Source organism: Pleurodeles waltl, chromosome 2_2 (assembly GCF_031143425.1).
Source record: "Pleurodeles waltl isolate 20211129_DDA chromosome 2_2, aPleWal1.hap1.20221129, whole genome shotgun sequence".
NCBI classification, from domain to species: domain Eukaryota; kingdom Metazoa; phylum Chordata; class Amphibia; order Caudata; family Salamandridae; genus Pleurodeles; species Pleurodeles waltl.
This window is the reverse complement of record NC_090439.1, coordinates 1,166,997,983-1,167,021,572: the sequence shown is the minus strand read 5'-3', so window position 1 is coordinate 1,167,021,572 and position 23,590 is coordinate 1,166,997,983. Positions and strand designations below refer to the sequence as shown.

Sequence of the window (23,590 nt, the reverse complement as noted above, 5' to 3'; positions counted from 1 at the left end):
GCTGAGTGGGTCCCCATCGAAGTTCTTCTCTGTGGAAAGGGCGCACAGAGTCCTGGGTCAGCCACCTAGACCACTGATAGAGAGATTCTTTAATTATAGGGACCGCAACCTGATATTGCAGCAATTCCGCAGCAAAGGCCCATTCCGACACGAAGGCTCAGTGGTCCATGCTTACCCAGACTTCACACAGGAGGTACAAAAGCAACGTAACTCCTATGTAAAAATTAAACAACGCCTTCGTGAGCACAATATTAAATATGCTCTCCTCTTCCCTGCCAAACTGAGAGTAATATCAGAAGAATGTACTCACATATTCACCTCCCCCGAAGATGCCTGAACCTGGTTGCACGCCAAAGGCTTAGCACAAACCCAGGAGGGAACGAACGAAGCAGAGGAATGGCTAACCTTTTCATCGAGGAAGCGTACCAGGAGACGCCCCAAGGGTCAACCCAAGGAGAGACAGGCAGCAGAGGAAAGGGCAAAAGTGCTGAAAGAAACCCCGCTGCTCACACAACTCTTTTGAGGCATTCCGCGTGGCCCCCGCGGCGGGCTCGGAATCGGACTCGGCTAGCTCGGACTCCACGAATACAGAGGCGCTCATGGGTCCGAATGTTACCCCCAGATCTGCAGATGAACTGTGAACGTAAATAACTAGTTTGCCCCCCCTACCCAGACAGGATGACAAGCATACAGGAAACAGGGGTGGCTGCAGCGGAAGTCGATCTGCTAGCCGTGGTTGCTTCCTACGAGTAACTTTTGAACAATTAATTCCTCCCTACTGTGAACATTGTCTAACATTTTAGTACACGCAGATTGGGGGGGGGGGCTAACACTTCGGGAGCACCCTTACATACACATATATATACACGCAGACTATGTCTGAGGAAGGATGTGAGCCCCGTATAAGAGCCACATCTGGTAATCAAAATGGCTCCCCCACAGGTATTCGCACGGATACAGGTTTCATTAAGTAGTGTGTCGTGTGGTTTACTGCGTGTTAGTAGTTGTGTTAAGGAAATAGTTAGAGCAGGGGAGGGGGGGTAGTTAAGTTGTATGTAATAGGTCAACTCAGAGCACTGAGTACACTGCTGCGGTCATCAGTCTTAAACGTACACCCGGCGAGGTGGGTGGGGGCCCAGTTTGGCATCGCAACCCGGAGCGGGTTCCATAGAGATACACCATACAACATTACATGTCCCAACACGCAAATCAAAATACACACCAATGTGAAATAGTCACGTGTAACCTGAGAGGCATGGGCACACCAGGCAAAAGAGCGCGGGTGTCGGACGTCTCAGACGCCAGAGAGTACACATCGCTATTCTACAAGAAACACACCTACTGGAGCCTGAGCTACAGGGGATCCGTGGGAAATGTGACGGGCAGATAACAGGCACAACCTACTCAGCCTTTGCTAGAGGAGTATTGATATGGATAGCAGGTGGCGTCCCATTTGCCCGAGCTTCGCATAAGATAGATCAAGGGGGCAGATATGTAGTAATAGAGGGGCAATTAGATGGGAGATACTTATCGGTTATAGGGATCTATGCCCCCAATAACGCGTTGGTGGGATTCTTGGGCACACTCACCCCGGCACTACTAACAAACCCCGCAGCCCCGGCCATATGGGGGGGGGGGGGGCGGTTTCAATAGCTTACCAAATGCAGTGTTAGACAGATCAAACTCCTCGAAGAAAGGAATAACAAATAGAAATGCTAAGTGCCCCTTGCAGACATGGGCGGGAGATATGAGACTCCTTGACTTATGGCGCATGCAACAACCACAACAGAGGGAATACTCATTCTACTCAATACCCCATAAAGTGCACACTAGAATAGATATGATCTGGGGTACTGGGACAAATGCGCACTGACTAATGGGACAGAATACCTGGCCAAGACACTATCGGACCACTCACCGCTTAGAATGACATTAAACTGGGGGCGGAGACGCTCGGCGATCCCTACATGGCGCTTACAGGTGGAAGCGCTCTAGGATCAGGCTTTTGCAGAGGGACTGGACACGGCACTGAGTCAGTACTGGGAAATCAATATAGACTCCACAGACTCAAGAGCGACAGAGTGGGACAAGGCGGTAGTCAGAGGGCATTGTATATCGTCCATTTGGGGAGTGAGACGTACCCTACACGCAGAGATTAGTAACTTAGAAAAGAAACTGAGAACACTTGAAACAGCGGTGGCACGGAAGTAGATACTCTACACAGCGCTAAAAGAGGCGCGCATAAAATACAATGAAGTAGACTCTCGCCTCCGTCGACATGACCACAAATATCATTTAATGCGCCTACAGTCGGAGGGGGACAGATCGGGCAGGCTGCTGGCGTGGCTCCTTCGGGAGAAACAACAGCAGTCTCCAATAAGGGTTATAAAACTAGACGACGGTAAGATAGCCCCCACGCAAGAAGAGATAAATGTGGCTTTCAGGGAATACTATACGAACATCTATACCAAACGTTCGGTCTGCACAGCCGTACAACTTGAATCCTTTCTTGCAGGATCCCAATTGGCGCATCTATCTCAGACAGACGGTGAGAAACTGGAGGCCCCTCTGTGCGCAGAGGAATTGGACGTAGCAGTAGCACAGATGCCCAGGAATAAAGCGCCAGGAATAGACGGCCTCCCAATAGAATACTACGCAAAGTATTCAAAACACTTAAAGCCTCACCTGTTGAAAGTATTCGAGGAGGCATGGAACCACAAGGCATTGCCCCCCACGCAGAGGGAGGCTATGATAGTGGCCCTTCCTAAGCAGGGGCGTGACCCTACAGATGTTAAATCCTATAGACCACTTTCACTCCTGAACCTTGACTGCAAAATCCTAGGTAAAATATTGGCTAACAGGTTAGCTCCCGTCATACACACTCTGATACACGACGACCAAAATGGCTTCATCCCCAAACGCAACACCTTTTTAAATATCTGCAGACTGCTGAGTGTACTGGGGGGCACACCGCCAGATGCCTATGAGGAAATGGTACTCTCGCTAGATATTGAGAAAGAATTCGACACACTAGGGTGGGACTTATTCGCCACCATGCGGAAAATGGGAATTGGCCCTAATTACATACAATGGGTACAGACATTATACACCAACACACAAGCTTGTGTGAAAACGGGAGGAGTTATATCTGAGAGCTTCTCAATTGCTAGAGGCACCAGGCAGGGATGCCCCCTTTCCCCCTTATTGTTCGCAATAGCAATGGAACAAATAGCGACCCCCCTACGGACTATGGAGGCCAGTTGGGGTATACTCAGGAATGGGCTACACCACGTAATATCATTATACGCAGACGACGCCCTAATATACGTGTGGAAGGGAAGCAAGATGATACCCTTAGCAATCTCACTCTTGACCGAATTCGGAGACATATCGGGGCTGGTGGTGAACTGGGAAAAATCGTACGTGTTCCCATTAACCATATGGCCCCCGCTAAGAAAAGAAATGGCCCCGGCTGGACACCTGAAATGGTGCTTTGACTCGTTCAAATACCTGGGGGTTCAAATATATCATAGAACAGAAGATCTTAGAGATGGTAATCTGGGGAGAGCATTGGCTTCCATGAAGGGGTTGCTAAGATTCTGGAGTAAACTACCATTGTCACCGCTGGGCAGAGTGGCGATAGCAAACATGCTGATACTGCCCGACTGCTATATTACTTTGCGCCACTGACACTCTCGATCCCCAGGAGCTTCTTCCGGGACTTGAACGGAATCCTGCTGCAGCTCATATGGGGGGGGAGGGCAGAGCATGCGTCGCACTCACTACATTGCAGCGCCCAGTAAACGCGGGCGGCCTGGGAGCCCCCAATTTTTAACTGTACTACGCGGCTGCACAATTACAGTGGATACTGAATTGGATACAGAGACCCACACAGGCGGAGTCTGCTTGGGTATTGACGAGTCTACGTGGTGAACCCTTGGACACATGGCTGGCAACCAAATCTCCGAAAGGGGCATCTGATAAACCGCTAATGCTAGTGGCGCATGCATGCTGGAAGAGATATATTCAAAATGGCCGCAGCGTGCTCCCCTACTCGCCGCTTATCCCACTGGGACTAGTCCCTGTATGGGCTAACATGGATAGAAAGCATTCGTTAGCGGCCTGGACAGAGGTGGGTATAGTGACGGCAGGAGACTGCTTTGAGGAAGGAACAATGATGTCTTTTGAATCTGTACGGGCCCTCACAGCAGTAAATCCTGGGCAATTTATAACATACTATGCTATATGTCACTCAATTAAGAAGACATGGTCGGCTGGTAACCAAGAACCAACGATCTCCCCTGTACTGCACCACATGCTGCAATATGACAATCAAACAAAGGTTGTGTCGAATTTATATAAAACCCTGAACAAATATCCCGCACCTAACCTGGAGAATATAAGGGGAAGGTGGAACGCAGTTCTCCCAAACCCAATACTACAAGTGGAGTGGCCGAATGTTTTACACCATACACGGGGGTATCGAGAAACCCCAGATTCCACTATACGCAATTCAACTACACACATCAAACGTACCTCTCACCAGCCAGGATTAAACGCATGCTCCCCAGCTCGGACCCAGCTTGTCCTAGGTGTAAAGCCCCACTGGCACATTTCTACCACATGGCTGGGAATGTGCCCAGTTGAACAGGGAGTGGAGTGGTAGAGAGGGTATCAGAACTGACGGGGCTGGTGCTCACAGTGGACCCTAAATCCTGCCTGCTGGGCCTGAGACAGAGAGAAAATAAACATAAGCACCTACATAAGTTCACAGACCTAGCATATGTGATGTACAAAAGATTGATAGCCATGAACTGGAAAGCGGCCATAGCTCCAGATCTGAAAACCTGGCACAGCATGACACTGCGGTGGGCTCGTGCAGAGTCACTGGTACTGCGAAAACTAGCAAGGGAGGGCCAACAACACACAGGAAGTGAAGTCTGGGAAACTTTAATAAGCAGACTAGAGGCTGAGGACGATGAGAGACCGCCATGAAATGGATTAGATGTAGGCCCCGAGATAGTCACACTTATACCTAACCAATCTCAATACCCCAAGTAAGTTGGATGGGACAAAACTATAAAACTATCAAATTAGAGAACGCTCCCACACTCACCACCACAACCGGTTGCAACCCATGGTGACTAACAAGAAAGGGGTTAATAACCAGACCAGGAACATTAAGCTCCGGAGAGCCACGCGCCATAAACTGACACTAGACTGGGCTTCCCCCACCAATGTAAATAATCACATATTATTGGGAAAGAGCATCACCAAGCTGGGGAACACAAGGCCACTAAAGCCACATTGCTAGACTTATTACCCAGACACCGCAGTTGAACACTTCCTGAGTATAATACCAAGACCTAAGTTAAGTTTTACTGTTTGCTTGTATGTTAATTGTATAACAGATCAACCAAATCCTGATATTGTAAATGCTAAATGTCGGAAGAAGATCTAAACTGAAAATTCAATAAAAATATATATTTTTTAAATTCTCAAAAAATGAATGTGTGGGTGTAAATTGTCAATCAGAGGAACATGGTAATTACCTTTGTTAACGTATATTCATCTATGTAATGTTTTATTTTTTCACAATTACGATGTTTAGATTTTCTTCATTTTATATTTTTTTGTTACTGTAAAGAACAATGGATGTCACAAAGTACAACCATATTCCGAATTATATACGCAGTAATGTGTACCCTGATTATTTCAGTAAAATGATGAAGAATGGATTACGGAGACTTTCCAAAAAATTCACCATTGATGGTAAGTTAGTTTTCAGATTGCTTTGGAATTAGAAAATGGTTATACATTCATAAAATGTACTGTACTTGTTTGAACGAAGCTTCATGCATTGGTGATCCTTTCAATTATATTGATCTACCTACTTTTGTGTTAATAAATATTATTTAGTCTGATTCATTTAATTATATTTAATTTTTTTAAATGATTGTTAACATGTATGTGTGTGTGTGTGTATGTGTAATCCGGTTGTTCGAGTCGGAAAATCTTAGAAACCATCTAAAATCATCGGTATTGTTTTCGATCACATCTCATCCAAGCATCGACACCTCGGTACCGGCGGATACACATCTTTGATTGCCCTTCGGGGCACCCGCGCCCAACTTGGACCTGGTCGGCCCGACCAAAAGTATCGTCGAAGCCTCATGGACCGGACCCCGTTTAGATTCTGCCCTCGGTGCCACGCCAAGTATCCTTACACAGATCAACATCTGGTTTGTAACCTGTGTTTATCTCCGGATCATTGAGAGGATACTTGTGAAGTGTGTAAATCCTTCGGTTCGAAAAAGACTTTAAGAGACCGAAGAGCGCGAAGGTTAGAGATGGCGTCCAGAAGCACTGAACGCCTCGGCGCAGAAGAGGAGGAGATGATCCACACCGCCGTCTCCGTTAGGGGATCCAATTCCGAACAAGAGTCTGACGTCGACCGACCTCTAACATCGGGCCAGCATGTGAGTACGCTTGCCCCGACCCAAACAAAGCCCAAAAACAAGGCCTCAGGGATGCCATTGCCAGAAGGCCATGGCTCCATCTGTAAAAAAGCGACCGGTGACCAAGTAACATCTCTGGCACCGAAAAAGGCCATGCCCGTAACAAAGCCTTCGGACTCGAGCTGTGGCACAGGCTCCGAAAGCATATGACACTGACCCATCGGGTCGAGACCCCAAAAGTCACTTTCGGAACTGAGGCCAACAACTACTCCAGGCCCGTCAGTGCCGAAAAAACTGACTTCGGAGCCGAAAAGACATTCCTATGCACAGGAGCATGGACTTTCGAAACAGCTAAAAGAAAGCCATCGATTTGAGGAAGAATTACAACAAATGGAGGATTTCGATGACAAACAGGCCAGGATACAGATCCACAAGGATAGTGGAAAAATCCTCACAGCACCTCCTCTCAAAATAAAAAGAAACCTGGCCTTCCACGGACGCTTGCACACTGATCAGCCACCGGCTAAAGTGCCAAGAGAGAAATCTCTGCCTCCCCAGTTTTCTCCTCACCAGTCTCCTCCTCTCTCTCCTCAACACACTGTCTCCCCGCCTGCTACACACACTGCACAGTCTCCATCACACACTATGCAGTCACATCAGGACACAGATCCATGGGATCTCTATGACGACCCAGTCTCAGACAATAGCCCAGAGTGCTACCCATCTAAGCCATTGCCACCTGAGGATAGCACCTCGTATACACAGGTTCTAGCTAGGGCAGCAGCTTTTAAGCACGTGACCATGCACACAGAACCTCTAGAGGACGACTCTAGAGGACGACTTCTTGTTCAATACATTGTCCTCAACTCATGCCTCATACCAAAGCACACCCATGCTCCCCGGTAGGCTCAAACATGCGCGGCAGATATTCCAAGAACCGGTTAAAGGACGGGCTATAACCCCAAGGGTAGAGAAAAAGTACAAGCCACCACCCTCAGATCCCATTTATATCACACAACAGCTGCCCCCCGATTCAGTAGTGGTCAGCGCAGTGAGAAAAAGGGCTAACTCACAGTCCTCTGAAGATGCCCCCCCTCCAGATAAAGAAAGCAAAAAGTTTGATGCTGCAGGGAAAAGGGTGGCGTCACAGGTAGGCAATCATTGGCGCATAGCTAATTCGCAGGCCCTTCTAGCTAGATACGATAGGGCTCATTGGGATGAGATGAAGGACATTATTCAGCATCTCCCCAAGGACCAACAGAAGAGAGCCCAGCAGGTAGTAGAGGAGGGACAAGCAATTACGAACAATCAAATAAGATCGGCGCTAGACTCATCAGAAACAGCCGCGAGGACTATAAATACGGCTGTCACCATTAGACGACATGCATGGCTCAGGTCTTAAACATGAAATCCAACAAGCCGTCCTCAACATGCCTTTTAATCCGCAGCAATTTTTCGGCACACAGGTGGACACAGCCATAGATAAAATGAAAAAAGACGCTGACACTGCCAAAGCGATGGGAGCGCTTTATTCATCCCAATACAGAGGCTCATTTCGGAAGCCTCAACATAGGGGAGGCTTCAGGCCACAGCCTTCTGAGCCACCTACCTCACACTCCAAGCCCTCTTACCAGACACAATACCAAAGAGGGGGATTTCGGGGATCCTACAGAGGACAATTCCCCAAATCTAGAGGAAAATACCAATCCTCAAAACAAGCCACTAATAACAAACAGTGACTTTATCATCACATTCCCTTAACACACTTCCCCTGTGGGAGGAAGACTGAAAATGTTCCACGACCAATGGTTAAACATCACAATAGACACATGGGTACTATCCATTATCCAAAATGGTTACTGCATAGAGTTCACACAATTTCCTCCAGACATTCCCCCAAAAGCGCACAAACTTTCATCACAACATCTTGCAATGTTGCAAACAGAAGTACCGGCACTATTACTCAAACAAGCCATAGAACTGGTGCTGTATCATCAAAAAGGAACAGGGGTTTACTCCCTGTACTTCCTTATTCCCAAGAAAGACAACACATTAAGACCAATATTACATCTCAGGACTCTCAACCTCTACATACATCAGAACACTTTCACATGGTAACACTACAAGATGTAGTCCCACTGCTACAACAGGGAGAATTTATGGCAACATTGGATCTAAAAGATGTGTATTTTCACATACCCATCCATCCAGCTCACAGAAAATACCTCAGGTTTGTTATACAAGGAAAACATTAACAATTCAAAGTATTACCCTTCGGGATAACAACAGTCCCCAGAGTCTTTACAAAATGCCTTGCTGTAGTTGCAGCATACATAAGGAGACAACATATGCATGTATTCCCATATCTCGATGATTGGCTACTAAAAGCCAACACTCAAAAACAGTGTCAACATCACACACGTTATGTAATAGACACCCTACACACACTAGGGTTCTCAATAAATTATCAAAAATCACACCTGCAACCATCACAAATTCAGCAGTACTTAGGGGCTACACTAAACACTCAAAAGGCGCTTACAAGTCCAAGCCCACAAAGAGTGCAATTGTTCCACAACATATTGACAAAAATGCAGATAAACAAACACTACACTGTCCGTTTTGTCATGAAAGTGCTAGGTATGATGGCATCATGCATTGTCCCAAACGCAAGGTTACACATGCGGCCCTTACAACAGTGCCTCGCAAAACAATGGACGCAGGCACATGGTCATCTCCAAGATCTAGTGTTGATCGACCGCCAAACACACATTTTGCTTCAGTGGTGGAATCCCACAAATTTAAACAAAGAGCGGCCATTTCAAAACCCTGTGCCTCACGCCATTCTTACAACAGATGAATCAATGATTGGATGGGGGGCTCACCTCAACAATCACAATATTCAGGGACAATGGGACAACAAACAGAAACAGCTTCAGATAAATCACTTAGAACTGCTAGCAGTCTCCCTAGCACTAAGAGCCTTTCAACCTCTTCTTGCTCACAAACACATTCTTGTCAGAACAGACAATATGACAACAATGTACTACTTAAACAAACAGGCAAGAACCCACTCATCACAACTTTGCCTTCTAGCACAAAAAATGTGGCATTGGGCAATTCACAACAACATACACCTGGTAGCTTAATACATTCTAGGGATTCACAATCAGTTAGCAGACGACCTCAGTCGAGATCACCAACAAACTCATGAGTGGGAAATTCACCCCCAAGTACTTCACAAATACTTTTGTCAGTGGGGGGCACCAGACATAGATCTCTTCGCCACTAACCACAGCACAAAATTCCAAAACTTTGCGTCCAGGTACCCACACCCTCGATCGAAGGGCAATGCTCTATGGATCAACTGGTCAGAGATATTTGCTTACGCTTTTACCACTCTCCTGCTCATTCCATTTCTGGTCAACAAACTGCGTCAAAACAAACTCAAACTCATACTTATAGCACCAACGTGGGCACGTCAACCATGGTACTCCACATTGCTAGACCTGTCAATAGTACCACACATCAAACTCCCAAACAGACCGGACCTGTTGACACAAAACAAACAATAGATCAGACACCCCAATCCAGCAATGCTCAATCTGGCAATCTGGCTCCTGAAATTTTAGAGTTTGGATATCTACATCTTCCACCAGAATGTATGGAAGAAAACCTACCACCAGGCAGTGTTATACAAACAAATGGAAAAGACTTGTTTTCTACTGTCAAGCAAAACACATAACACCTTTAGATGCAACCATACAAGACATTGTAGGTTATTTACTCCACCTACAAAAAGCAAATGTAGCTTTTTATCCATCAAAATACATCTCACAGCAATTTCTGCTTATTTCTAAAATAAACAAACCAAATCTCTATTTAGAGTGCCAGTCACTAAAGCTTTCATGGAGGGTTTCAAATTAATCATACCTCCAAGAACACCACCAGTATCCTCATGGAATCTTAACATTGTACTTACAAGACTCATGGGTCCACCCTTTGAACCCATGCACTCTTGTCAGATTCAATTACTAACTTGGAAAGTAGCATTTCTAGCGGCAATCACTTCATTATGAAGAGTTAGTGAAATACAAGCATTCACTATTGAACAACCCTTTATAAAAGTACACAAACACAAGGTTGTACTTCGCACAAACCCTAAATTTCTAAAGTCATCTCACCGTTTCATTTAAACCAAACAGTGGAATTCCCAGTCTTCTTCTCACAGCCAGACTCACTGGCAGAAAGAGCACTACATACATTAGATATTAAGAGAGCTTTAATGTTTTACATTGACAGAACAAAATCATTTCGTAAAACTAAACAATTGTTTGTCGCATTCCAAAAACCCCATACTGGTAACCCTATATCCAAACAAGGCATAGCCAGGTGGATAGTGAAATGTATCCAAACTTGTTACCTAAAGGCTAAAAGACAATTGCTAATTATGCCAAAGGCACATTCCACTAGGAAAAAAGGAGCAACAATGGCATTTCTAGGAAACATACCAAATGACAGAAATTTGTAAAGCAGCCACTTGGTCAACACCTCATACATTTACCAAGAATTACAGTGTAGATGTGTTGGCAACACAACAGGCCACAGCAGGACAGGCTGTACTAAGAACATTATTTCAGACAACTTCAATTCCTACAGGCTGACCACCGCTTACAGGAGGATTACTGCTTTGTAGTCTATGCATAGCATGTGTATCTGCAGCTACACATGCCAAATGTCACTTACCCAGTGTACATCTGATTGTGGCATGTTCCGCTGCAGATTCACATGTGCCCTCCCTCCTCTCCGGGAGCCTGTAGCCGTTTAAGGTACATTTAAAATTTGTACATATGTATATACATCTGTACTCCATTGCATGGCCACCTCTTTATTTAAACTCTGTATATACATCTCTATTCCATTGCATGGACATCTATTTCTTTACACTCTATCACTCCTACCTTACCCTGTGCGGGAAAACTATCTAAGATGGAGCCGATGCCCATGCGCAATGGAGCCGAAAAGGAGGAGTCACTCAGTCCCGTGACTTGAAAAGACTTTTTCAAAGAAAAACAACTTGTAACACTCCGAGCCCAACACTAGATGGCAGGACCTGTGCATAGCATGCGAATCTGCAGTGGAACATGCCACGAACAGATGTACACTGGGTAAGTGACATTTTCAATATATATATATATTTATATATTACTTGCTTTTAATGTATCTTTCGTGGAACATCCGCAGTAAATAGAAATCTTCCTTTAAATGTTCTCATGTTTTTTTTGGCAAATTAGGTGAAAAGTTGTTCTTTGTAGGAAAGGGGAAGAAGGCACTAGTTATCATTGGTGAAGAATTGGCAAAACACATTTTTAATAAGTTACATTCTTCACTAATTGGAGGTCACTTTGGAATTAACAAAACCAAAAAGAGTATTGGCAGCCGTTTCTATTGGCCAAACATGACTGTTGATATTGAACAGTTGGTGAGTTATGTATTGCTAATCTTTCAAAATAACTTTTAGGTAAAACTTTAATTTTATTTTTTTATCTTTTTATTGAGACATACTTGTAAAGCTATTATTAGGCAAAAAGTTTTTCATTCCTAATCAATGTATTTTTGCACACATCAGTCAGTCGAGCAATCTGACAGTTTTAAAGGGCGGCTTATCACCCGTGGAGGCTCAAATTGCTGTTGTGGACGTGCTGCACACTCGGCGATCCATGTCTTTAGATCCTTTGTGAGCTGGTTCAGTGAGGCTGCATGTCTGAGTTTGAGTGGAAGCGTGTTTTTATTGACTGGGCTACAAGGTAAGAGAAGCATCTGCCTTCAGATGTGCTCTTCCTGATTCTGTGGATGGCAGCAAGGGTGGGTTTGGAGGATAAGACCTGCCTGGTGGGGGGGGGGAGGAAATGCCTTCCTTGGCATGGTTACACCCTTACTTTTGGCCGATGCCAGTTATGATTGAAAGTGTGCTGGGACCCTGCTAACCAGGCCCTAGCACCTGTGTTCTTTCCCTAACCTGTACCTTTGTTCCCACAATTGACACAGCCCTGGCACACAGATAGATGCATTGTAAATGGTACCCCTGGTACCAAGGGCCTGTTTCCAGGGAAGGTCTCTAAGGGCTGCAGCATGCCTTATGCCACTCTGGGGACCCCTCACTCAGCACATGCACACTGCCTCACAGCTTGTGTGTGCTGGTGTGGAGAAACAATACTAAGTCGACATGGCACTCCCCTCAGAGTGCTATGCCCACAACCCACTGCCTGTGGCATAGGTAAGTGACCCCTCTAGCAGGCCTTACAGCCCTAAGGCTGGGTGCACTATACCACAGGTGAGTGCATAAGTGCATGAGGACTATGCCCCTCCAGTGTCTAAGCAGAACCTTGGCCATTGTAATTGCAGGGTAGCCATAAAAGAGTATATGGTCTGGGAGTTTAACAAAAACAAACTCCACAGTTTCATAATGGTTACACTGAAATCTGGGAAGTTTGGTATCCAACTTCTCAGCACAATAAATGCACACTGATGCCAGTGTGGGATTTATTTTAAAATACACCCAGAGGGCATCTTAGAGAGGGACCCGGAATACCAGTCCGACTCGTAGTGCTAGGCTGACCAGTTTCTGCCAGTCTGCCACAACCAGACGATTTTCTGGCCACATGGGGAGAGTGCCTTTGTCACTCTGTGGCCAGGAACAAAGCCTGTACTGGGTGGAGGTGCTTCTCACCTCCCCCTGCAGGAAATGTAGCACCTGGCGGTGAGCCTTAAAGGCGAATGCCTTTTGTTACAACACCCCAGGGCATCCCAGCTAGTGGAGATGCCCGCCCCTCTGGCCACTGCCCCCACTTTAGGCAGCAAGGCTGGAGGAGATGATGAGGAAAACAAGGAGGACCCATCCACCAGTCAGGACAGCCCTTAAGGTGCCCTGAGCTGAGGTGACTCCTGCCTTTAGAAATCCTCCCTCTTGAGATTGGAGGACTCCCCCAATAGGAATATGGATGTGCCCCCATCCCCTCAGGGAGAAGGCACAAAGAAGGTATAGCCACCCTCCAGGACAGTAGCCATTGGCTACTGCCCCCGGACTTAAACACACCCCTAAATTGAGTATTTAGGGGTGACCCTGAACCCAGGAAATCAGATTCCTGCAACCTACTCAAATAAGGTCTGCTGACCTGAAACCCCCGCAGAGATGACAGAGACACCAACTGACTTGGCTCCAGCCCTACTGGCCTGTCTCCAGACTCAAAGAACCTGCTCAGCGACGCATCCGTCAGGGACCAGCGACCTCTGAGGACTGCACTGAACCCGAAGGACCAAGAAACTCCAGAGAACAGCAGCACTGTTCACAAACTGCAACATTTTTGCAACTTTGAAAGAACTCTCCCTTCCCGCCGGAAGCATGAGACTTCTCACTCTGCACCTGACGCCCCCACCTCGAGCTCCAGAAAACAAATACCGCAGAGAGGATTCCAGGAGACTGCCATAACGTGAGTAACCTGAGTCGACCCCCCTGCACACCCACAGCGACACCTGCATAGAGGATCCAGAGGCTACCCCTGACCGTGACTGCCTGGTAACCAGGAACCTGACGCCTGGACCAAGCACTGCACCTGCAGCCCCCAGGACCTATGAGGAACCACCCACCAGTGCAGGAGTGACCAGCACGTGGCCCTCTTCCTAGCCCAGTCGGTGGTTGGCCCGAGAAGCCCCCCTGTGCCCTGCCTGCATTGCCTAAGTGACCCCCGGGTCCCTCTATTGCTTCCTATAGCAAACCCGACACCTACTTTGCCCACTGCACCCGGCCCACCCTTTGCCACTGAGGGTGTGTTTCGTGTGCCTGTTTGTGTCCTCCTCCCTCTGCCATTGCTCTAAACCCCCCCCCCGGTCTTCTACCAGAGTACGCAGGTATTTACCTGCCAGCAAACCGGAACAGGAGCACCCCTGTTCTCCATAGGCGCCTATGTGTTTTGGGCCCTCCTTTGACATCGGCACCTGACCGGCCCTATGTTGCTGGTGTGGTGGCTTTGGGGTTGCCTTGAACCCCCAACGGTGGGCTGCCTATGCCCAGGAGACTGACTGTGTAAGTGCTTTACTTACCTGAGAAACTTAACCAAACTTACCTCCCCCAGGAACTGTTGATTTTTGCAGTGTCCACTTTAAAAATAGCTTATTGCCATTTTAACCTATACTGTCTGTACTACTGCTTTAATTCAAAGTTCCTTATTTACCTGTGTGGAGTACCTTGCATTTAATGTATTTACTTCAAATCTTGAATCTTGTGGTTCTAAAATAAATTAAGAAAATATATTTTTCTATATAAAAACTATTGGCCTTGAGTAAAGTCTTTGAGTGTGTGTTCCTCATTTATTGCCTGTGTGTGTACAACAAATGCTTAACACTACCCTCTGATAAGCCTACTGCTCGACTACACTACCACAAAATAGAGCATTCCAATTATCTAATTTTGCCACTATCAACCTCTAGGGGGAACCTTTGGACTCTGTTCAAACTATCTCTCATTTTGAGATAGTATATACAGAGCCAACTTCGTACATAGATCAAAATAGAACCTCATATATTGTAAATGTGAGGGTGGCACACAGATTATTTCCATTAATAGTAGTGAGCTGCTCCCGCGTTACAATAATAGAAAGACCTCACTATCCCTGAAAATGAGATGTTAAAACTTTTAGAATGTAGACCAGTGTTCCAGGGACCTGGCCAAAGAGCAAAAGGCAGAATGGGAAGGGGAACAGGGTCATAGGAAAGCAATCACCAGGAGAAAGTAGAGAAGAAAATGAACCTGCAAGGATAAAATAAGGAGAAAGGAAGAGTAGGACGGTAGAAGAAAGTGGGATAAGGAGAAACCAAGTAAGTCTTGGTTGCCTTGGAACTGAGCAGCCCTGCATTTAACAACTTAGGCCAAGGTCATAATACATTCCAAGGCAAGATTTTTTGGCACCACGTGCGATACTCACGAATTCAGCTCAACGCCCAGCGCGTCCTCCTTGTGTAACATTGCAACCAATTCACAAATATCGCAAAAAAGTCATTTTCACACTTGTACGTAGCTGTCCGTCCCCCTCCCAGGTTTTGATGCAGCTTTAACTGAAGTGCACTGGCTTCCTGGTAAGCAGGTCCCCAGTGCCAGTCTGCCTTCCCCAAAACAAGACACCTGATCCCTTGATCCCAAGTGACAAGGCTCTGTAGCACCCTTGTAAGCTCCATAGTAAGTATTACCTAGAGTGCCTCGGTACTGCAGAGGGTCGCTAAGAGCTGTAGCAGAACTTGTTCTTCTCTAAGGGACCCAGCACTGACCTCATGCAGACTGCGTGACAAGGTGCCCCCTAAAAGTGAAAACATGACATGACTTACAAACTATGTGCCATGTCCCCAAAACACTGCATGTAATATTTGTAAGTCACCCCTACAGCAGGCCTTATAGCCCTAAGGCAGGGTGCATAATATTATATGCGTGGTCATATCTGCAAGAGCAGATATGCCCCTGCTATGTCTGTCGTTTCTTAGATATATTAAGTGAACAGGGAATGCATTTTAAATGTGCTGGACACTGATTAATACGAGTTGCCCAGCTCCATGGTGTCTTCAATGAAAATAGGGATGTTTGGTGTTGAACATCTCATGTTTTATAAGCCCTGGCGATAGATTTATTAATGCATGCATCCAGAGCGCACCTTAGAGTTGCCTCCTGAAAACATACCAACTGCTTCTGAGCTAACTGACCAGTTCTAGCCAGTTTGCCACCAACAGACTAGAGTCTGAGATCCAGGGGTGAGAGCCTTTGCTCTTTGGAGGTCCGTCACAAATCTTCTCAGGGTGAGGTGTTGGACACCTCTTCCCATAGCATGATCTGCATTCCAAGACAGATCCGGTCTCTCTCAGAGGGAGATGCCAACCCCCAGAGCCCACCTGGCACCTGGATATTCAGGAACATTAGCTATGTAGGAGGCATTTTGCATTTCTAGGCTGGACACACCCCAGGGTGACCAGCCCGAAATGGACACAGCCTAGGAAATTCTACTTGTGTCTGGGGGAATTTAGGACCTCTGGACATGGTGTTGCCCACTCCCCACAGAAAGTGGTCATCTACAGGGTGTAGTGACTCCAGGGTTATGTAGCTGTAGGAAAGTACCCTTTTTTTGGCATGGTTACCCCCACTTTTTGCGTGTCAGTATGCTAACCAGTACCCCAGTTACTGTGCACTCCCCCTGTACATTTGTTTGCTATGACTTCATACCTCCCACATTTGGCATACTGGTGCCCCCATGTAAGTCTCTAGTATATGGTGCCCTGGGCATGGAGACGCCAGGGGTTCCCCATGGGCTGCAGCATATTATTCCACCCATGGGGACCTATGTAAAATGTGTTTGCAGGACAGCCATTGCAGCCTGCATGTAAAGGTACATGCATCCTTTCACTGAAGATCACTGCACTAGGTCCGTGTAAGTCACTCCTAAGGCAGGTCCTCCTAGCCCAGAGGGCCTGATGGAAGTAACGATGTCGGAGGGCACCCCTGCATGAGCAGAGATGTCCCCACAAACCCGTCTCCATTTTTCTGGACTTCATGAGTGCGGGGATGCCATTTCATGCGTGTACTGGACATAGGTTACACCCTTTGTCCAGCTACATAAGGGTAACTCTGAACATGGGCATGTTTGTTATCAAACATGTCCGACTTGTAGTCCAGGAAGGCAGAATAAAAGAATTTCCTTTAGGAGAGGGAGGCAACACCCTCTTCCTTTGTTGAAAAAAGTGTTAAATGACTTGGGAGGGGTAGCATCGCCAAGCCACTGGTATGCTTTGATGGCCACCTTTGGTGCTTTCTTTGCATAAACCAATCTGCACCAGTTGCGGGACCCCTAATCCCTGCTCTGTCCTGGAACTGAGAAATGGGAATGACCACTCCCCTGTCTATCACCACCCCAGGGGTGGTGCCCAGAGCTCCTCCTGATGGCCCTTTGATTCTGCCATCTTGACTCTAAGGTGGGCAGAGGCCTCTGGGAGCATCTTAGTGGCCACTTCTGGCAGGTGATGTCATAGCCTCTTCCTGATAGGTGGTCACGTGGTTATGTGACTAGTTCCCCTTCCATGGCTATTTAGGGCCTCCCTCTTGGGTGGGTTCCCAGATTCGACATGCAAGACTCCAGCAGGAATGATCTGCATCGGTTACTGAAACTTCTGGCCACGCGAACCTCAACTGGACTCCACAGGGACCTACAATCTGCATCTACAGCTACGCCTCTGCTCTCCAACATTGTTTCTCTGACTTCTTCTAGCAACTGCACCAGTTCCCCGGCTGTGCAATGTATGATGGCAGCGAGTCTTCAGTCCTCACTAAGAAGCAAACTTCCTGTGGAATAAAGGAGTCGCTCCTGTACATCTGCAGGCATTCTGCTGCAATGACTACCGGCTGCATGGATCTCCTCTTCTATGGAACTGTGTGGATCCTGCATCACAGGTGGTGGTCTGGAGTGGTCCTTGGCATCCTCTCTACCAGCTGTCCAACTTGGGTGAAGGTAGGACCTTCCCTTCTCCATGCATAGTGTCTCTTGCAACTGACAAGGCTTGATGGCATCTGCTCCAGGGGGACCTCAGTCTTTGTGTAGCTCCAGTCCACATCACTCTTCCCTGCGACACTCGGCCCTTCGCATGGTTATTCAGCGACGTGGGACTCCTTTTTAAGTGTCCTGCATGGGCCTCACCGTGACTCCTGTGCTCCTGGCCTGTGAGTCATCTCTGTGGGCTGCATCTTCTTCTTTGCGCTCTCTGCACTGCCGAGGGTCACCAGGGACTTCCCCTGTGGGATGAGTCACCCCCACACCCTGACCTTCCTGGTCCCTAACAGCTCCACTAGCAACCGTGATATTTGCCTTTTCCAAGTATTGTATGTGGTTTTTCCACTCCACAGACTGACTACAATCCTTCATCCAACGTGGGACGCATCAGCCAGGAACTTTTCATCTGCCCCAGTGTTGACCCTCTTCTTTCCACCGTCGACCAACTCCTGCATCCATCTAACCCCAACACCCCCACCCCCACTCCCACTCCCCCTGGTCTTGAGTTTTGTCTGCTGTTTCTCAGTGTTTTCAATTGCTTTTTAAGCCTATTCCTAATTGTTACTGTACATGTATAGTATGTTTACTTACCTACTATTGGAGTATTGCCTAACTAGTGTTTGTGTTTGTATCACTCTAATAAAGAGCCTTTATTTTTGTAGCACTGAGTGCTTTCTTTCATTTGTGTAAGTGCTTTATGACTACAGTGGTATTGCATGAGAGCTTTGCATGTCTCCTAAATAAGCCTTGGTTGCTTATCCACAGCTACCTCTAGAAAGCCTGGCTTCGTTGACACTCACTCCACCTCACTCATAAGGGTTACATGGACCTTATATAGGGTGATCATACCATAGGTAGTCACCACACACCAGGCAGTATTCCTACAGTACTCCAGTGATACTACCCTTCACTCTAAATACCGCCTCCTAAATTGAGTATTTAGGGGAACCACTGATACAAGATTGTAGGAAGATGGCTCTCGATAAGCTATATCAAAATGAGATATAGGCCCTCATTACAACCCTGGTGGTCGGTGTTAAAGCGGCGGTAAGACCGCCAACAGGCCGGTGGTAAACAAAATGGAAGCACGACCATGGCGGAAACTGCCAACATAGACAGCCACTTTAACACTCCGATCGCCACGGCGGTACAAACAAACACCCCGGCGGTCACCGCCAACAGACAGGCGGAAGACAATGTACCGCCCACACTATTATGAGAGGCCAATCCGCCACCTTTTCCAGGGCGGATTCAACGCGAACAAAAACACAGCGGAAACAGGACTTGGAAGGGGAAACACTCACCTCTACACAACCCACGAGGAACCAGGACGCCATGGAGCCAGAACTCAAAATCCTCCCTGCGATAGTGTTCCTGCTCCTCTACCAGGAGCAAGAACGACGGCAGCGATGACCACGGTGAGTACTGCACCTACAACACAGGGGAGGGGGAGGGAAAAGAGAGTGACACACATACGCAACACCCCCACCCACAACAACACACACACCAATACATGCTGCAACAATAGATTTACACCCCCCAACCCCCCCTGGAAGAACGCAATGACAAAAGGAAATGATTGTAACGATTGTAATCAATAAAAATCCATTAGTCAAAACTTTACTTACAGTATAAACAATTATGTACACCAACTATACAAGTCCGGATAGTGCACCATTCATAGTGCATGGACCACTGGGCTCAAAATGCCTGGGTGAGGCCCACACTCGGTACCAGACTGCAAACGGAGAGAACACTGATGGGGCATCAGATTGAAATGAAACAGGCACCTCAGGGGGAAGGGAAGGGGGGGCACCTCAGCCGGATGAGTGCACAACGCCAGCTCCACAAGGGGGCTCCATACCCATTGATGTATCCTGGGGAGTGCAAAGCCACAGTCTCTCAAGTCTTTTCAGTGGGTGGGTTGCCCACTGCTTCATCCTGGGGAGTGCAAAGCCACGGTCTCTCAAGTCTCACAGGTGGGTGGTTTGCCCACTGCTTTATCCTGGGGAGTGCAAAGCCACAGTCTCTCAAGTCTTTTCAGTGGGTGGGTTGCCCACTGCTTTATCCTGGGGAGTGCAAAGTTGCAGTCTCTCAAGTCTCACAAGTGGGTGGTTTGCCCACTGCTTTATCCTAGGGAGTGCAAAGCCACAGTCTCTCAAGTCTTTTCAGTGGGTGGGTTGCCCACTGCTTTATCCTGGGGAGTGCAAAGCCGCAGTCTCTCAAGTCTCACAAGTGGGTGGTTTGCCCACTGCTTTATCCTAGGGAGTGCAAAGCCACGGTCTCTCAAGTCTTTTCAGTGGGTGGGTTGCCCACTGCTTTATCCTGGGGAGTGCAAAGCCACAGTCTCTCAAGTCTCACAGGTGGGTGGTTTGCCCACTGCTTTATCCTGGGGAGTGCAAAGCCACAGTCTCTCAAGTCTTTTCAGTGGGTGGGTTGTCCACTGCTTTATCCTGGGGAGTGCAAAGTTGCAGTCTCTCAAGTCTCACAAGTGGGTGGTTTGCCCACTGCTTTATCCTAGGGAGTGCAAAGCCACAGTCTCTCAAGTCTTTTCAGTGGGTGGGTTGCCCACTGCTTTATCCTGGGGAGTGCAAAGCCGCAGTCTCTCAAGTCTCACAAGTGGGTGGTTTGCCCACTGCTTTATCCTAGGGAGTGCAAAGCCACAGTCTCAAGTCTTTTCAGTGGGTGGGTTGCCCACTGCTTTATCCTGGGGAGTGCAAAGCAACAGTCTCTCAAGTCTCACAAGTGGGTGGTTTGCCCACTGTTTTATCCTGGCGAGTGCACAGCCACAGTCTCTCAAGTCTCAGAAGTGGGTGGGTTGCCCACTGCTTTATCCTGGGGAGTGCAAAGCCACAGTCTCTTAAGTGGATGCCTGTCTCCACTGGTTCTGGAGGGGGCTTTGTGCCCAGAGTGCTTCATCCTCCCAAGGACTGAGGTCGTGGATGCCTTTCTCCACTGCTTTGTTCCCAGAGTGCTTCAACCTGCCAAGGACTGAGGTAGTGGATGTGACACTCCACTGACGGTGGTGCAGCATGCAAGCTGGCCAGGCTCCTGAAACTGACCACCAGCCTCTTACGACTGACCACTGGGGTTGGCAGCCATGTCTGCGGCTGGACCGCTGGCGGTGCTGGCGGCGGTGTCAATAGCAGCGGTGCTGGCGGCGGTGTCAGTAGCGGCGGTGCTGGCGGCGGTGTCAGTAGTGGCGGTGCTTACTGCAGACTCTGTGGCATCAGTGCTGGCGGCGGGCTCTGTGGCATCCGTGCTGGTGGCGGGCTCACTGACTGCGGTGCTGGGCTCACTGACTGCGGTGCTGGCGGCGGTGCTGGAGGTAGGCTTGCTGACTGCGGTGCTGGTGAAGGGCTCAGTGTCTGCGGTGCTGGCGGCGGTGTCTGTGGTGGCGGTGCTGGTGGCGGGCTCACTGACTGCGGTGCTGGTGAAGGGCTCAGTGTCGTCAGTGCTGGTGGTGGCGATGCAGGTGGTGGTGCCGGGGGCGGTCATGTCCGTGCAGGTTGGCGTCGACGTGGACCTGCCTTTGATTTTTTGGCCCTTGCCCACCTTGGATGGTGGCGCAGCTGTCTTGCCACTTTCCACTTTTGTTTTGCCTGAGCCCTTGGTGGCAGGTGTTTTCGCCTTCTTCTCCCGGGATGTGGGCAACTTTTTCAGTTTTGGAGGTGGGGGAATGTCCCTGCCCTGGCTCCTTGGGACACTGGCAGCCCTGTTGCTTGGCGCACTCCAAATTCCCTCCATTGCTGGCACCACTGTGCCCAGTGATGTGGTGGCTGAGGTGCTGGGTTGGGACCTGAAAAGGCGGGCCCTAGGGGACGGACGTGGGGGGAGGTGTAGGGAAGAGGTCAACATTTGATAGGAAAAGCTTTTTAGACACACTGGGACGGGTAGATGGAGGGGGTTTGGGAAGAGGTAGTGGATGTAGGAGGTGTACGTTTGCTGACTTTGGGTGAAGGTGCATGGGCTGGAGGCTGTTGTGAGGTGGATGGCTTCTGGGTGGGTGTGTGACTGCATTTGTGTACTTTGGGAGGAGGGCTCACAGACACACTGGGAAAGGACACAGGGGATGTGTGAATGGTAGTGGGGGTGGTGAGTGCACGTGAGCGGTGTGTGGTGATGGGCGTGCTGGTGATGGAGGTAGTGGCTGAAGATGTAGTGCATGCAGGTGTGAGTGGAGATGAGAGAGGGAGGGAGGAGGGAGACGTGGAGGAGGGGGACACAGTGGAGGCAGTGGATGTTGGTATGTCTGCATGGGTATTGTGCTTGTGTGAGTGCCTGTGGGATGTGTGGTGCTTTTGTTTGCCTGAGTGACCCTTGTGTGTTGAGATGTTTGCATGCTGGTCTGATGGTGTGCTTGGGATAGACTGAGGTTCAGGGGACTGGGTCTGGGTGGAGGAGGTTGGAGGGGGGAGGCTGGACACAGGGACAATGGCTGCCATCAGTGCTGAGGCCAGAGCCTGAAATGCTCGCTGTTGGGCTGCCTGGCCAGAATGAATGCCCTTCAGGTATGCATTTGTTTGTTGCAACTGCCTCTCTACACCCTGGATGGCTTTCAGAATGGTAGACTGTCCAACAGTGAGGGATCTCAGGAGGCCAGTAGCCTCCTCACTGAGGGCAGCCGGGCTGAATGAGGCAGGGGCTGAGGTGCCTGGGGCGAAGGAGATGCCCACCCTCGTGGGTGAGCGGCCACGGGACACACGCTGAGGGGCTGCTGGGAGGGCGGTGCTGGTAGGGGGGTGGTGGCTGTACCTGTAGATGCGGTGGGCACAGAGGGGCCCACCACTGCAAGGGAGCTCCCATCAGAGGAGGAGTCGGTGTTGCTGGTCTCTGCTCCTGTCAACGCTGTGGAGCTCCCCTCGCTCTCCGTCCAACTGGTGACTTCAGACTCCGTTGTCTCGCCCTCCAGGGCCATGTGGGATGCAGCTCCTTCCTGCTCCTGTGGCACTGCTCCTCCGCCTGATGATGCTAAGGCACACAAGAACAGGGAGACCACAAAAAGGGGGGGGGAGAAAGAAAAAAGACATGTTCAGTGCATGCAATACCGCTACCGTTGGCAGACACTACACACACAGCAGCCCTCTGCACTACGCCATGCACTTAGAGTTCCCTAATTAATCACAGGGACATGGGGTACAAGGCCTATGCCCGATTGCTGCACACATGGAAGTCACAGGAGCCTGACTAGGTGTAGATGGCTCTTACCACTGGTGGATTGGGGTGCCACATAGCCTGCCTCACAAAGGGTCCTTGCCTACAAAGCTCGCCCTGGCCTAGGGTAACCCAGTGAACACCTCGCCCACCCAGACACCTCCGAATGCACGCAGAGTCAGATGGCTGTGACGGTACTCACCCACTTGTGGCTGCTGTGATGCCCTCAAGCGCCCGTCCAACTCCCCAGCTGGGCCTCCGTCGTCTTCTTGCTCCAGCAGCGAATGTCCTCCCATCTTTCCCGGCAGTGGGTGCTCCATCTGTGATGGACCCCCAGGGTCTGGGCATCCTTGGTGATGGCACACCAAATATCCTTCTTCTGGTGGGTGCTGACCTAGA

The 23,590-nt window shown here is 48.7% G+C and overlaps 1 long non-coding RNA gene across 1 annotated transcript in view; it reads left to right on the top strand.

Moving 5' to 3' along the window:
- The window catches only part of LOC138275016 (uncharacterized), a 113,247-nt gene that overhangs the window by 27,031 nt on the left and 62,626 nt on the right, over positions 1 to 23,590 (top strand). The window contains exon 2 of the long non-coding RNA XR_011200404.1: positions 5,720 to 5,772. This is a non-coding gene — a long non-coding RNA (uncharacterized lncRNA). The remainder of the gene's footprint in view (positions 1 to 5,719; positions 5,773 to 23,590) is intronic.